Source organism: Vombatus ursinus, unplaced genomic scaffold, assembly GCF_900497805.2.
Source record: "Vombatus ursinus unplaced genomic scaffold, bare-nosed wombat genome assembly UNPS02009770.1, whole genome shotgun sequence".
Classification (NCBI taxonomy): Eukaryota; Metazoa; Chordata; class Mammalia; order Diprotodontia; family Vombatidae; genus Vombatus; species Vombatus ursinus.
In genome coordinates, this window is record NW_020949548.1 from 17330509 (window position 1) to 17342824 (window position 12316).

Here is a 12316-nt window from a genome sequence, read left to right on the forward strand (position 1 = left end):
CTCCCAGCCAAACTGCTGAAGCAGGAGAAATTTAAATGCAATCAAATGGGCCCAATTCTACTTACTAGAACAAGTGTCTACAGTGGTACAATCTTAAAAGGAGATGCAACAGATTTGTTTGGTGTTTTTTTTTAACTGTTTATTTATAATACAGTGCATTGGAGATAAAATAAAAGAGGAAATTACACTCACATGGTACCAGTGTATTGACTACACAGAGTACATTATAATCAGAGAGAAAAACTACATTGTCAACTTATCACATTGGTTAAACAGGACGGTTTTCTGGGGGCACCGGGATGATCCAGGAAAGCTAACTCCCAATGCTCATTATCTCTACCTGCTTTATGGGGCACTGAATCCCAATGTCCAAACTTGGTTCCCAGGGTTGGCATGCCTCTAGATCCAGCAGGTAGAACAAATTCCCTAGATGCCCAGTCACTGGGCAGAGTTTCTGGGTATGGGACTTCACGGACAAGACTTCTAAAGACAGGCAGGGTTTCAGGAACTGGTCATATGCTCTTGACCAGGAGTTCTTTACTTAGGGTCTGTAAAGTTTTTTATAAAAAAAAAACATTTTGATAACTACATTTTAATATAATTGCTTTCCTTTATAACCCCATGTATTTTATTTTATGTACCATAAAAACATGATTCTAAGAAGGGGTCTAATAGGCTTCCCCAGACTGCTATGACACAAAAAATGGTTAAAGACTTCTGTTTTAAAAGATTATTAAGTGCAACAAATTTGAGGGATGGGAGAGAGGGAAGGAAGCACCAAAGACTTCATGAGAAAAGCAAGATGTTTTGGCTGTGAATGCTGAAGCCATTCACGCTTGTGAATTGTGTGCCTTCCCTCAATCCGGGAAAGTTATTTTGTAGCAAGCACTGCTTCACTTTTGATTTTCTATCCTTAGCACCCAATACAGTGCTTCATATAGGAGGTGCTTACTATTTAATGATTTGAATTGAATTGTCAACCACCTGTCAACCAGTTAAAAAATACTTTCTGTTTCTCTGCTGAAGAAACATAGAAAGAAACCAGGTACGCGTTAGCTGGCAGTAAAGGGGCTGATCTGGACAAGAGGAGATGTGTTTATTGATGTAATACTGAATCTTTTCTAAAACTTTAGAACTTTTTTTTTTTTGGAAGGAGCTTGTGGCAGTGTTTTGTTTGTTTGTTTTTTAAATGGTCACTTTTCTAAGGCTGTTTGCACATGTCAAGATGTAGGCTACTTTTCAACAATTTTTCTTAAGGCATATCTGCTCAAAATGCCATTTTTTATTTTATTTTATTTTTACAAATTTTGGCAGGCATCCATGTCTCAAGCCTATCTAGGACTCATGTAGCTATCCAATGTAGCCACTGTATTTATTGAAACAATATTTTTGAATCTGCTTTGAAAAATGTTTTTATGCCTTATAAAAAGATCATTATCAAATAGTATTCCTTTTCTAGATAGGATCACTTTTTGCTTTCATTCAGAAAAACACCCATTTCTAACTTCCAGTAATATTCAAATGGTTGGCTTATTTAAAGAAAAATTAAAAACTCAAGCCAAGTCACATTTATTTTTGCAACTCTGCCCCCAGGCTAGTAATATGATGCAGACTTAACTCAGTCAGATAATTCACTATTAATTTAATGCTGTAATTGACCTGACACTAAGAAATAAACATTTATTTCCTAAAATTATAACATGGTACATCTGAATCCAAGATACAGGAAGCAGCAGTTTCTCAATTATATGTCACATTTCAAAAGCACTTTTAGGTTTTTCAACAACTACTTTGTGAGGTAGGCTATTTAGCAGTCGTATTTCCATTTTACAGATGAGGAAACCAAGGATCAAAGAGAATAACTTACTTGCCCGTGGTTACATATTAAGTATCCCAAACATTATTTGACTTCAGGTCTCCTTCCGAGTCCAAGGCTCTTCCTACTACCCCACAATGCCTCTCATGCCCCTAGTCAACATCCTGTGCACCCGCAAAAATCCTAAGCAACATAGCCAAAGAACATAGAATTTCCTTGCTTTCACCTCCAATCCCAGTAATAAAACTTCTGAAGTCAGAGAAGGAAGGGGCTCTGAATTCCAGGGATTACACTAACTATCCCACTACCTAGGGAGCAGAGAAGCAGTCAGCCAGTCAGCAATGCTGGACACTTTGGACTTCTGCAGTTTCATTCAGGTGAACCCTAGTAGTCGAGCAGGAGGAGGGAGGCTAATTATAATAACAGCATTTATATAGTGCTTTAAGGTTTGCCAAGCACATTACAATACGATCTCTCATTTAATCATTACAGCAGCTCGGTGAGGCCAGTGCTATTATTAGCCTCACTTTACAATTGAGGAAACTGAGACAAAGAAAGGTCAAGTGATTTGCCCAGAGTGTCGCAGCTAGTCAGTGTCCAAGGTCAAATTTGAACTCAGGGCTTTCTGAATCCAAAGCCAGTGCTCTATCCACCACTCCCTCTAGCTGTCTAATCCCTCCTTTTCCTCCCCTGCCTCCTGTTTTGCCTCTCTCACACCTCCCATGCCTACAAATGAGCCACTCAGAAAAAGACAGGCAAAGCAGAGTCTTTCAAACTGCCAGGGAGAATATTAGGAATCTGGATTTGGTTGGCAGTCCTACTGGAAAACATATGGTAACAAGCATCAAAAACATTGGTCAAGAAAACAACAATAACAATAACCCTCAGGTTTTAGTCATCTGTCAAATCATTTACAAGGGTTTATTATATAGTTAGAGTCCTTGGAATATTTCTAAGAAAGTATTTAGAACAGCAGAGCCCAGCCCAGCTATGTCTTCCCCACAGTGCCTTCAAAAGGCTCCCTGAAGTCCCTATACAGCAGCCAAGGAGTTCACTACCTGAGCTAGGTTCTTCTCAAGTCACCCAAGTTTGTGTTTTCTAGAGTGTATATTTAGCTGACAATATTTCTGTCACTTTATATAGCTTAAGACTGTTCTTTGGACTGGAGGCTCATGTGTCTCAGAATACTCTGACTCATGAATTGTTTCTCCCGATAATGTTACATCACGTAACCACCTCTGTCTAATTGGGTAGCATTCACTGGAGTCCTAGGACTATGCCATGTGGCCCTGGGGATCCAGTTTCTCCACTGGTGCAAACAATCTTGCCTACATGTAATCTCTACCAATGTCTTTTCCTAGATGGAAATAAGACTGGAGTTTTCTCACCATTTATCTACCAGTAACTTGTTGGGGGTTTGTTGTTTTAGGAAACCAGGGACCGAGTATATAAATAAAAGCAGTCAATTAACAATAAGCAAAACTAAACAATGGACACTATAAATAAACATTAACTAGAGGATTTTAATCAAGTCCAATAGCTTGGCTGCTCTGCTGAAGGCCTGCCTGCTTAAATAGCTGGGGGGAAAGCTGTCTAAAATAATAGCAGGATGGATTTATTTTTAAATGTTCACACTTTGACTCTCCTGTTCACATGAGATGAGAACCAGTCTTTAAAATGAGTACAGGATTTGCTTTTGCAACTTGAAACCCATTTACCCAAGGGAAATCTAGAGATTCCCAGAGAAATAGAAGTTCCTTGAGGGCAGGAACTGATACTTTTTCTTGTATCTTACATCCTTAGAACCTTGCTCAAGACCTTGAACATAATTGGTGTTTCATAAATGCCTGATTAATTAAATTTAAATAATTAAATTAAATGAAGGCATCATAAAAATGATAGCAATAACAATAACATTCATCCTCATCATTACATATATAGTTCTTAAAAATTGCAAAATGATTTTCATATATTAGCTCATTTGAGCAGCCTCTTGGCAACCCTGTGAGGTAGGTACTACAGATATTACTAAGTAGTAGAAGACCCTACCTCCCTAATTAATGATAAATAAAATTCTGCATCAAGACAAGCCTTCACTGCCTGTTTCTCAATCTCAGTGCTATTTTCCAGATCGGTATAATCTCTCCAGGAAAGGGGGAAAATGAAAACTCCTGCTAAGGAGAATGCTTCAAAAAGGAAAGTTCACACCTCATGAGGTTTTGTACAGAATTATGTAAAATATCTAATAACTCTGATGTGCCCCTCTTAGCTAAATGAAGCACTTCATCATGCCTCTCCTTTTCCTATAATGAAATAAGGTACACATTTCAAGCTCATCTTTACTCAATTTACTCTAAACCACACATTAGTACTTCCCCATAAAAGGGAAACAATGGCTTTGCAGTTCATTTTCAGTGTGTCTGCCTAATGAAAACCTCATTGTGCCTGCTGAAAACCATTTCAAGCAGGCAAGGTATTCCTGATTCAGCAGAGGTTACACAAACATCAAAGCAGTTAAATATAGGTGCCAAGCCGCATTGCCAGGAGCTTTCAATACTGTGAGTTAGTATTACCTGACAGCTTAGTGAATGTAAAATTACTTGTTTCTCCAATTGAAGACAATCAAATTGTCACCTTCCATTGTAATAATGCACAACTAGCGATCAGCAAAGTGCAAACATAATTACCATGAAGAAAACAAAAAATCAAATCTAAATCTCTCTAAAGAGTAAACACATCTCTCTAGCTTCCCCCAAAAGGGAGTGCATTTTAATACTGAATGCTGTGATGCAATCTTTCTGTTATTTAACAATAAGACTTATTAGTCTTACATTAAATAAAAATGAAAAACAGCAAGAGAAGACACCCAGTAAAGAGCTAATACCTGAAAAACCATTATGACTTTTTCAAATACCCAGGCATATAAATTGTTACACTGATGCCATTTGGGTGGATGAAGGTGTATGTGTCAGCAGCATTTCCACTGGGGACCACTGGTTTCAGAGGTTTCCTCTGCAGAGGTGGAGCCGGAAAAACCAGTGGGATTTGCAATCAGAGCACCCAAAATCAAATCCAGCCACTAACTGCCTTTTGGCTCTTGGGCAATCGATTCATTAATTAATCAACAAGCATTTATAGTTTACTGTGGCAAGTCAATTAACATTTCTGGGCCTCAGTTTCTTCATTGTAAAATAAGGTGATAGTACTAGATGATCTCTAAGGTTTCTTTCTGCTCTATAGAAATATATATGATTCTATATCTCACACGTCAAATACGTATTTAATGATGATAAATATATCACAAAATCATAAATGAACTTTGTAGACAGAAGAACCTACCTGAGTTTAAGGTCTTATGGTATGGACTTGGGCAAGTTATTTAACCCTCTGTGTCTCAGCTTTCTCATCTGTAAAAATGACGATACCTCGACCTACTTCTCTACCTCAGAGCACTTTTGTTTTTGTTTGTTTAATGTGCATGAGGATAAAGTGGGGTATATGTGTTTTCTCAGCAGGCAGAAGTAGGTCCATAGGCAGGCTTTTAGTCCAAAATCAAGCTTTGGTTCTTTGTAATTTTCCTCAAAAAGTCATGTTTTATTTTAGAGAAATTGACATTTCCCCTGGAAGTTGAGAGGGAGTTGGAAACTTAAGCCAGTAACCAAACCATCTTAGAAAAGTCACCCAGGGAATGGTATGCATGAACACAAACATCATTAGGTATTTAGCATCTGGAATTCTTGCCCACATCTGGGCATGATGCAGCACAATCAATCAGAGTGCCCTCAGTAACCAGAAGCTAGGTTATTAAGGCACAGGAGCTCTTGACATGATCCACACATGCTGAAGAGTCCCCACAAGGCTCTCATCCTTAAAAAATAATGCAAAATATCTTTAACATAGATATAGCTGTGATCCAAGGGGGTGGGTTGGGGAATTCCATCTAATATGTGCTTAGAAGACAGGCATCCCAGAAAACTGTCTCTCAGAGATCTGTAACCCACACCGAAAATTTTTCAGCTACAGATCAGCCTCACTGAAAGAACAAAATCCATCTTCCCTTGATTCAAATATCCCCAAAGAATGAATGGCTTCTTTCTTTTTCGCAAAAGGTAAATTAATTAATAATAATACTACACATGCCATACACAAAACCTCAAAGCTCACATCTAGCCCTCCCTCACCGCCTGATAGTACTGTTCTAAACCTTTCAATGTGCAATGACCAGCAGTCCCAGAATGGCCCTGGGCTTGCTGGTTCCTTAGACCTTTCATTTTCCATTCAACAAACATTTATTAGGCACCTATTATGTGCTAGGTACTGGGGATATGAAGACAAAAATGAAACACCCTGCCTTGGAGGAGCTTATATTCTACAGGTTCTTATTATAAGACTGGGGTCCTTGCCCATACACAGTAGGGCCAGGGAGTAAGCTACATTTTCAATTCTGGTATGTCACCACTTGAGAAATGAAAGGACCAGTTAGTCTGAAGTTTCTTAACCTGGGGTCCATAAATTTTTTAAAAATATTTTATAAAAAATATTTTTATAACTGAATTTCTATGTAATTATTTTCCTTTGTAATCCTATATATTCTATGGATTTAAAAACATTATACTGAGAAAGGGTCCATAGGCTTCACCAGACTGCCAAAGAGGTCCATGACCCAAAAAAGGATAAGAACCCCTGATTTGGTCTAACCATTTCATTTTATGGAGGCCCAAAGAAATTAAGTGAAATGCTTATGGTTACCCAGGTATTCAATAGAAAAGCTAAATACAACACTCTCTCTATATACTGTCACCTTAATTGCATTACCCCTTACAAATGTGAGCTGGCCAACTCTCCATAGCACCCCTTTTCCAGGACAATTCTCTTCTGTCGGAATGGAGAGAGAAAAATAATGACTCTTACTTATAGTTGGTGTTTTGTAGTTTACAATGTACTTTCCATGTATATATTGTTTTATCTTTACAAAAAAAATTTTTTTAATGCTTTGAAGTAGGTAATGAAGGTTTTATTATCGCTATTTTACAGATGAGGAAGCTAAGGGACAGAAAAATTAAGTGACTTGCCCAAAATCTCACCACCAGATCTCAAATTCAGGTAGGTTCCCCATCTCCAAGTCCAATGTTCTTTAGGGAAATGGAATAATTTATTTGTTGAAGATGCTAAGTTGTGTATAAGATGAGAGAGAAAGAATAAAAGAAAGTATGGTTCACTGTTCCAAAGCTACCTTCTGATTTTGTAATAGAATTGTCATCATGAAATAGGTATTTGAGTGTGAGATATAGAAGTACTATGGGAAAACTTTACTCCTTGGGCTTGCCAAATACTCCAGAATAAAATTAACTTTCTTTTTCAGGAACTGCTTCATATAAACTTAAAGCTGGAAATTATCACTGCAAAGGGTTCTTTAATCTTTGAGATTAAAAAACAACAACAACAACAAAATACTATGAGTTGCTTTATCCATTACTAAACTGCCTACTCCTAGGGTGGGGCTTATCAGTCATTCTATACTCCTTTCCCGGACCTCCCCCCCCTACATGTTTAAAAAAAAAAAAGGGTGTTGTATGGGATGTGGATTGTCTCCAATTGGAAACCACCCTAGGATTTTGAGATACAAGAATTTTTCCAGATCCTGGGAGACAAATGTTTATATAGATATTATCATAGGAAACAAAAAAAAATAATGCTAAAACAAGCAGCATTTTAAAAATTATAGTGAACAGAAACCTCAGAAAATTATATTTTAATGTTATCTATAAGAAATACTCTTTTGTCTCTATGCTTTTTCCCCATCCTCTAAGATAGAGCTTCTACTATCACCTCTAATTGGATGACTCTCAATGCTTCATTTCCAGCACCTCTTTCCCAGGCTCCAGTCCTATATCTCTAGCTGCCTACTAGGAATTTCCACTTGCCTATCTTGATATCACCTGAAACTCACTGTGTCCAAAATTGAATTCATCATCTTTCTGTCAAAAACAGCTTACTTTCCTGATTTCTTGATTGGTATTAATGGTAACCTCCATTCTCCTAGTCTACCAGGGTCTAAATTTCCCCATCATTTCTGATTCTTCCCTTTTCCTATTTACCCAATCATTCACCAAACCCTGTAGACTCTCATTATATTCACCATTGACATTCACCCTTCCACCTATGATTCCACAGTCAGCACCTTAGCTCAGGACCACAATACCTAGGATCATAGAGTTAGAGCTGAAAGGGACCAGAGAGTTCATCTGTTCCAACTGCCTTCTTGTAAAGATGAAGAAACTAGGGCCTGGAGAGGGTAACTTGCCTAAATTCACACAGACGGCATGTGCCAGAACCATTTTGACCCAAGAGCTCTAACTTCATATCCTCTCAGCAGAAAGATTGTAATAACAAACCAACCGAACTTGCTACCTCTATCCCTTTCTTCAATGTATTTTGCACAATTTATCAGATTAAATTTCCTAAAATTAATCTCTTTCATGTCATGCCCTGCTCAAAAACATCTATCTACAGGCTCCCCACTGCCATCAGGATAAAGTCTATGTTCCACGTGAGTTAGTTATTAATATTATTATTATCGTGCATTAAGGACATACTATGGGACTTTGCTAGGTGCTGGAAATACAAAGGAAAAATGAAAAACAGTCCCTGGTCTCAAATAGAAATTCAACATTTACACTGATAATAAGTTCAAGATACCTTGAAGAAGGATAGAGAACACTAACAACCAGGGGAACCAAGAATGGCTTCTCACAAGAGGCAGCACCTGAGCAGAACCTTGAGGAAAGAAAAAAATTCTAGGAAACAGAGTTGAGAAGGAATGGCATTCTAGGCATGCAGCACAGCCTGTGCAAAGGCAGAGAGGGAAGAGATAAAAGAACAAATTCAGAGAAACAAGTAGGGTCATTTGGCTAGAATATCAATTATGTAAAAGGAAATGTGAGAATAGTCGAGAAAGACAAGCTGCAGTTATATTCAGAATGTGTGTGGAGCAGTGGAGAGAACCCTCGATAAGGAATCAGAGGATGTGGGTTCGGATCCCAATTCAGCCACTTCCTATACCTGTGTGACCTTGAAAAAGTCCCTTTTCCTTGGGGGGGGCCCAAGTTTTCCCTCATATCAAACTAGATGACCTCTTCAGTCCTGTCTAACTCTAAATCTATGATCAGAATCTGTATTTTGTCTTATTTTCCAAGCACAAACTAATTTTAAACTCCATGATGGCTTGTGCATTGTTTCAACTTTTTATCTTCTATTAGATGTTTAATAAATATTTGTTTGATTGAGTTGAAAATGAATACTCAAAATAAATAATTGTGATTACATGAAATTACAAAGGCTTTTGTACAAACAAAATCAATGCAGCTGGAAGTAGAAAAGAAAGTAACGGTTGTAAAAAAATCTTTACATCAACTATCTCTGATTAAGGTTCTGACATCTAAGATATGTAAAGAATTAAATATATGAAACTAAGAGCAATTCTTCAATGAAAAATTGATCAAAGTATATGAAAACATAATTCTCAAAAGAAAAACTAAACACCATTAACAACTATATGAAAGATTGCTCCAAATCACTAAAAATTAGAGCAATGCAGATCAACACAACTCTGAGATTTCATCCTATATCCAGAATTTTTGGCACACTACAAAATAAGGAAATAATCAAAGTTAGAGGTATGTGGGAAGGCAGGCACACTGATACAGTGTTGGTGGAGCTGTGAATTTGTCCATTTCTGTGAATTTCCATCTGGAAAGAAATTTGGAATTATACCTTAAAGATAGATAGATAGATAGATAGATAGATAGATAGATAGATAGATAGATAGATAGATAGATAGATAAATAGATAGATAGAGATATATATGAAAATGCCCGTTTAATGAAAACATCCCATAGAAGCATATGAGGAAAGGAAGAAACATTTATATCACACCTATAATGTGCCAGGCACTGGACTAAGCACTTTTTACAAATATCATTTCATTTGATCCTCACAACTATTATTACAGTTGAGGAAACAGGCAAAACATGGTTAAGTGACATTCCCAGGGTTGTACAGTTAATAAGTGTCTGAGGCCAAATCTAAACTCTGGTCTTCTTGATTTCAGGTGCAGTGCTTTATCCACTGCACCACCAGCTGATAACCCAAAGGAGGTCAAAGACAGAAAGAAAGGTCCCATCTACAATGATACATAGATAACAGTAACTTGTCTGGTAGCAAAGAACTGGAAGCAAAGTAGGTAGCCATCAACTGGGAATAGCTAGACAAAATGGGGTACATTAATGTGATGGAATATTACTGTGTAGCAATAAATGATCAATATGAAAAATTCAGAGAAACATGGGAAAATATATTTGAACTGATGCATTGTGAAACAAGCAGAACCAGGAAAATGACATATGTAACTACACAGATAGAAATGGAAAGAAGAAAAATGAAAATTTAAAGTAGTGTCATTTAAATTACCAAGTTTGACTTATAAGAATTAAGAGCCTATACCCCCTTTCAGTTTCTTTGCAGAGGTAGGAAACTATAGGTGTAGAAGATTTAGTGCCCAACAAGAACCTTGGACTCCACCCCTAGGACACTGAGTTCTGATAGGTGAGCTATCACCTTATCTTGTCTGGAACCAAGCCACTTTTCAGTCATTACATCTTCCTCCTACTCAGCTTTCTTTTTTGTATGTCTTCTATTAGAATCTGATTTTTTGAGGGCAGGGTCTATCTTGCTTGCATGTGTCTGCATCTCTAACACTTAGCACAAGGTCTGCCACCTAGTAAGGTCTTCATAAATGTCCATTCTTTCTATCTATCTGTCTGTCTGTCTGTCTATCTATCTACTATCAAACATGGTTGATATGTTGATTAGTTTTGATGAAATAATTTTTTTCTCTTTGTTTCAAGAGATGGATGTTTAGAAGAGGGGGAAAACATATATTCAGAAATGGCAATGTAAAAAAATCAATAAAAAGAAAGTACATTTGAAAGTTATCTTAAACCATTTTAATCCAGCCCTGATTTAAACCTTTCATTTGTAATTTAGCATCAAATGCTTCAGTTAAAGAAAGTTCACCAAGTAAAGTACTTTACAGTTTTCAAAGCACTTTCCTCATAACAGTCCAGTGATATGGGTAATACAATTATCATTATCTCCATTTTACAATGGAGGAAACTGAGGTTCGGTGCCAATGTCCTTCTCAATATCTCAAATTACCTCTCACTAAAAATAGTAGTCCCCCCTTAGTAAATTAGGTATGGCTTCTAAATATTCTGGTTTTCACTGCTGGTTACCAGGTATTTCAGAAGAATGGCAGGGAAAGCAGGGAGACCTCAAATCTGTACATTAAGAGCCAATTGACAAAGGTATTGGTTATGGAGAGGATTAAAGCTGTTATGTAAATTGGCGCCTGAAGATAATCCTCGAAGAGAGAATCACTGATGGGTCAAAAGGTGTACTACTGATGTCTGTTGATTTCAAATATTCCTGCGTGCCTTAGACTAGGTTTCACAGGACCTCAGAATCTCTGAATCAGAAGGGACAAAGTGGTATAATGGATAGCCAGCATGTTGGATTTGGAAGTGGAGGAGCTGGGTTAGAATCCTAGTTCTGCAGCTTATTACCCAGGGCAAGTCATTTCCCCCCTTCTTAAGCCTCATTTTCATCATCTGTTGAATGCAGGTCATTGGGTCCTAGGTTTATTGTTGGAAGCCTCATAGGTGATCTAGTTTAGCCTCCTCATTTTATAGATGAGGAAACTGAGACCAAGGGAACTTGAGTGACTTCTCCAAGGTCTTGGTTGTTTTCAGTTGTGTCTGACTCTTCATGACTCCATTTGGGATTTTCGTGGCAAAGATACTGGAGTGGTTTGCCATTTCCTTCTCCGGCTCATTTTACAGATGAGCAAACTAAGGCAGACAGGTCACATAGAGAGTAAATAGCAGAGTTATTTCAATGTTCCCATGACCACAGGTGTCATCTAGTCTAACCTATACCTGAATAAGAATTCCCTCTACAAGATACTGGGCAAGTGGTCTTCCAGCCCTTTCCAATTAGAGGAGAACCCACTGCTTTCTGGGCCTGACCATTCCAGTTTGGGAAAGCTTTAATTGTCAGGAAGTTTACCCCTACTTTACCTCTAAGAAGAAAAGGTACTTCATAGTACCTGTCCTTCCTTCATCACCCTCAGTCCTACCCAAGTGTTCTTGTTAGGGATAAAAAATAGTTGATTCTATTCTAATGTCGTAGACTATAACTAAATCAGAGAAGCCACAAGCTGCCATCAGCAGCAGCTGGAGTGGCTTTCTTTACAAAGGTAATCGGAGCAGGACCAATTTGGCCCCAAGGGAAAACAAAACAAGGTGCTTAAACAGCAAGTATTTCACACACCAGCTTAGAGCACACTTCAGGTAATCCAAGGTAATGTCACCATCCCTTGTAAAGCCGCTCAGCCTAGAAACATTCCAAATACTAGCACTTTGAAGACAGCCTCCCACACCG